This window comes from Cebidichthys violaceus, unplaced genomic scaffold (genome assembly GCF_023349555.1).
Source record: "Cebidichthys violaceus isolate CVI_PGR_0920_01 unplaced genomic scaffold, fCebVio1.0.p SCAF_1, whole genome shotgun sequence".
Taxonomy (NCBI): domain Eukaryota; kingdom Metazoa; phylum Chordata; class Actinopteri; order Perciformes; family Stichaeidae; genus Cebidichthys; species Cebidichthys violaceus.
The window spans coordinates 24,818,610-24,823,456 of record NW_027176262.1 but is presented as its reverse complement, the minus strand read 5'-3'; the positions used below and the strand labels follow the sequence as shown (position 1 = coordinate 24,823,456).

General features: G+C 47.6%; 1 protein-coding gene across 5 annotated transcripts in view; it reads left to right on the top strand.

Moving 5' to 3' along the window:
• Positions 1-3,902: 3,902 nt before the first annotated feature.
• The window catches only part of si:cabz01090165.1 (uncharacterized protein LOC100333421 homolog), a 254,108-nt gene continuing 253,163 nt past the window's right edge, over positions 3,903-4,847 (top strand). For 4 of the 5 annotated variants that reach the window (XM_068716621.1, XM_068716626.1, XM_068716606.1 and 1 more), the window contains exon 1: positions 3,903-4,847. This exon is cut by the window's right edge and continues 421 nt beyond it. The gene's annotated coding sequence lies outside the window, so the exon portion shown is untranslated. The other variant, XM_068716614.1, reaches the window with a different exon arrangement.

Genomic DNA, 4,847 nt, shown 5'->3' with positions numbered 1-4,847 from the left:
GTTCATTCCCACCATCGATTGGTTCATTCCCACCATCGATTGGTTCATTCCCACCATCGGCTGGTTCATTCCCACCATCGGCTGGTTCATTCCCACCATCGATTGGTTCATTCCCACCATCGATTGGTTCATTCCCACCATCGATTGGTTCATTCCCACCATCGACTGGTTCATTCCCACCATCGATTGGTTTATTCCCACCATCGATTGGTTCATTCCCACCATCGATTGGTTCATTCCCACCATCGATTGGTTCATTCCCACCATCGATTGGTTTATTCCCACCATCGATTGGTTCATTCCCACCATCGACTGGTTCATTCCCACCATCGATTGGTTTATTCCCACCATCGATTGGTTCATTCCCACCATCGATTGGTTTATTCCCACCATCGATTGGTTCATTCCCACCATCGACTGGTTCATTCCCGCCATCGATTGGTTCATTCCCACCATCGATTGGTTCATTCCTCCCATGAAGGCCATCTCTGCTCATCTTCAACGTACAAATGGCGGATCAGAAAAGAGTCATGTCAAGTCCAAGTTCATTTGCACAAGTGCACACTGGGCACTGGAAGTCTTGCACGGTTCTGCTTTCAATGAATTATTAAAAAGAAGAATCTACAGAGCAGGGAACTTTTGAGGCATCCATGTGGGAGCAGGCCAGCAGGGTGTGTTTAATAAAGAAGGAAGGGAGCAGTGTTTGGATTCAGATGGCATCTGTGTGAGATGATTTCTCAGAGGACCACTGATGAGACGGAAGGTACTTTATCGCTTGTTAGCCAAATTAAACATTTGGTGAAGTGCAGAACATGTTTTATGAAGCGCTGTCCTCGTGGCAAATGACTTGAACTTCGTTCATTAGTGAAGTGGAGGAAAAATGACGTTACTGTGAATCAATTATCTTCTAGTTGCCGGGTGTGTGTCCTGGTTTGGTCCTGAGTCCAGCAGGACGTGTCGTGGTTGTATATTCATGGTAAAACCGATCGTTAAGTTTCTTATATCGACTTATGTAACTGTAGTTGAGAACAGTTGTTGGGCGTATGGTGGGGTTTGCCTGAGGATCTAGAAGGTAACCATCCTCTTCTGGGTATAATCCTGCTTTACTTTTGGCTTCTGAATTCGTAGTCTGACCTCGTAGTGATTTGAACAGGTGCGGCGCTGCTGTCGGTTGTTTTGTTGACATCCTGAATCATGGGAGGTGCTGTGAATGGCTCATCTTATTTTGTTTGTAACTTCAGCAGCATTATATTCTGATGAATTATGTATGTTGCATTTAACAAAAATCAAAACGTTGCCCCTGATGCAGCTGTGGATTTTGCATATTTTACACGCCACAACCTCCTAATTCCTGATTACTGTGTGTGAACATCCGTCTCTAAAACAATACATACTGAGCACTGAAGCTAATAACGTGACGGGAACCTTCAGTCGCATTGTCCCCGTGAACCAGCCTAAAGACTGTGTCGACGCTTTCCTCTCCTCCAAACACCACAGTGGGTCACTTCCCTCTTCGCTCTGTTGACATCTGTGTTTTCATGAAATGAAAGTTCGGCTTTTTCCTGTGGGCACGTTATATCAAAAGGTTGAATACAGTTCAATACCAAATCATCAGGGACAAAAGCAAATCTCCTCCAGTGTGTGTGTGTGTGTGTGTGTGTGTGTGTGGTATTTAGGGAGGGGGGGCTCGACATCCTTTCATCATATTTACAATCCAGCACATAGATCTATCATGTGTAATCTATGCAACATGTGTGCATGTAGGTCAGAGATTAGATTGTGTGTGTGTGTGTGTGTGTGTGTGTGTGTGTGTGTGTGTGTGTGTGTGTGTGTGTGTGTGTGTGTGTGTGTGTGTGTGTGTGTGTGTGTGTGTGCAGGGGGGGTGGGGGGGGGGTAACAGAGAGAAATAGAAAGCAAACGCTAGAGAGATTTGGTATCCCCATCTCTTTCGTATATTGCATCACTTAAACATAATGACTATTCACCAGCTGGTGAATTCCATAGTGTGTGTGTGTGTGTGTGTGTGTGTGTGTGTGTGTGTGTGTGTGTGTGTCTGTGAGAGAGATCATGGGAGGAAGCAATACCCTTGATTCCTTATCCCATTTCTTGTCTTTATCACCACGTCAAGTTCTGTGAACATTACTTCTGTCTTGTTTTATACCACAATGTGTTTGCGCGTGTGTGTGTGTGTGTGTGCGTGCTTGCGTGTGCATGTGTGTGTGTAAAGTGTGTGTGCGCGTACCGGGCTCTCCATATTCCCCTGCATCCCTTGCTTTTATCACCGAGTCACAACTCATCCATCAGGGCTAATCACTTGTCCTCCGTCGTCATGTTTCTGCTCACGCTCCCTCATGTGAGGCCTTATTGGCGTCTCACTGAGGGATGCAAAGCACGCTTCCACCCAACACACACACACACACACACACACACACACACACACACACACACACACACGGCGCAATATCCAGCATTCAGCCCATGCACCACGCTCCCCCGCCGACACTAATTCTAATTCACGGCCGCGCTGGCAACAGCAAACCCCCCCCCCCTCCTAAAACGCGTTCCTTCCTCGCCCTCTTGGTACTCGGCCCGTCCTCCGTCCTTACTTATCGCCATCATGATGTCAGTCACCGCCAACATGAACCCGACACAGGTTCAACGATTCACTGTTCCTGTGTGTTCCCAGCTGAAGGTGGCGCAGGTCTTCATCACTCCCTCATGCATGACAGTTTCATTGTGTTGTCCTCTGTTGTTTAATACAAGTTAAAATCCACACGATGGGTTCAACTTTTAAACGCTTAGCTAAAGGAATCCAGGCCAGAATGCGTTGTTGCATTATTCAAGTATAAAGTCTTTGAGCACTTCATGCTAACCAAAGCTAACACCAACAATGCTTACTTATCATATTCAACTCCAACATGTGAATATTTATACACAACGATTGTGTTTCTTCAAAGTGTGTTTCCAGAATTAACAGATAGGATCTTTTTTTATCTCTCCATCTCATAAAACCCCCCAAAGAGTCCCATGAAACCTGATGGTTCTGAACTGTTTCTCCACGCGTCTCATGGCCCGCCTTCAATGAGGCTCAACATTTTACGGCAGAGACGTAAAAGCATAAATGATCACAGAATACTGCAGTCGTCATGTTTTCACTTAATTTTGCGTTCTGCCCGACCGACGCCACATAAACCCTGAACTGAAGAGGCTGCTTCCTGCCACCGCTCCTCCCTGAATCAGAGTGACACTCTTCTACACCTAAAGCACCGAGCCGCCCTTCTTCAGCGCTGTGAACGCCGCTGTGACTAACAGCTCGTCCACCGCTTAATAAATGACTCACCGCTCAGTGCTTTGGGTACATTTCACCCATTAATACGACCGCACAAGAGCCTTTATTCACACCCTTTACACGTCTTTTGAGTGATGAAAGCCCACCTGTGTGTTAACGCCTCCCGTCACTACCTGGAGCTTACACACTTGATCAAAGTATTTGATACATAAGTATATCAAATTATGATGAAGCGTCAGTGTTACTACACCACAACAGGAACTGCTTTATGTTTTAGATATGATATTAGCCTATGTGGGCTGCTTACGAGTTGTTCACAGACTTTACAATGAGGATACCTATTCTATCTATCTATCTATCCATCCATCCATCCATCCATCTATGATTATCTCTTGCTATTTAAAGATAGATGGATATACAGATGGATACAAATGTATGTATGGATAGATAGATAGGTAGGTGGATAGATAGATAGATAGATAGGTAGATAGATAGGTAGATAGGTAGACCAGGCAGTATGGGTGTGTCGCGCAGCCTCTCGTGCACACTACTCAGCCCCCTCCCTTCCACCGCCAGTCACTCAGCCTCGTGCACCAACAGCCGCCTCCGACCGGCGACGACTCACGCGCTGAAATCTACACTGCAGGAATTCAAACTTTAACCGTCTGTCGCTGAACGACGGGATCAGAGACGCAGAGGGGATGTAGCGGGGAGGAATCAACCGGACGAAGGAGGACAGCTGACCGGCAGAGTGACGCGTCGGAGCCTCGGCGAGGATTACCACCGTCTCCAACGGCGGGGTGACGCTTTTTTCCCCTCTAAAAATAGGCGACTTTCGGTGCGCACAGCCGTGCGCGCCTCCACTGAGAGTTGTGAAGGTGAAAGTAGCGCTTCATTCGCTGCCACAACATCGATCATTCCCCTCAAAATTACGATTCCGCCCCTAAAGAATGTTCCCAGGACTCCCGGGAGGATTATCAGAGTCGGTTCGTCAGTCGTGTGATTTATAATTGATCACGGAGGACGGAGCTGGACACCGCCCGGACTAGATGCAAGTCTACCGGACCGGGATTGCATCTTCTCTCTAGGTTTTTGGGGGGTAAAGGGAAACGAGAGACAGCCTCCAGCCCTGCGCGCTGACGGATGGACACCGCGCGCATTACCGGAATATGTCTTTTGGGGGGCGATTGAAATAGTTTTTTTTTTTGTCAAATAGGCCCAACCTGGACGGATAGCTGCACGTTGCGGAGAACAGACCACCCGTTCAAAGCCCGCAGCCCGATGCTCGGATAAGTGACACCCTCCGCGCTGCTGGGTGTAGTTTCTGATTTGGGGTTTAATTAAAGCACAAACGCTCGATATCTTCTATATTCTTATACCGGGACTTGAGATGAGCATCATCCACCCACCCTTCTCGTGTGTGGATGTGTACGTGAGCGCTTGTCGTGGGTTTGCGCTGTGAGGACCACCGGCGCCTGGATTGCCGGTTCGCCCCCCTATTTTCTCTCTCTCTCTTCTGCCCGAATGCGCGCTCGTCTGTTCCGGTAATTCCGGTAAT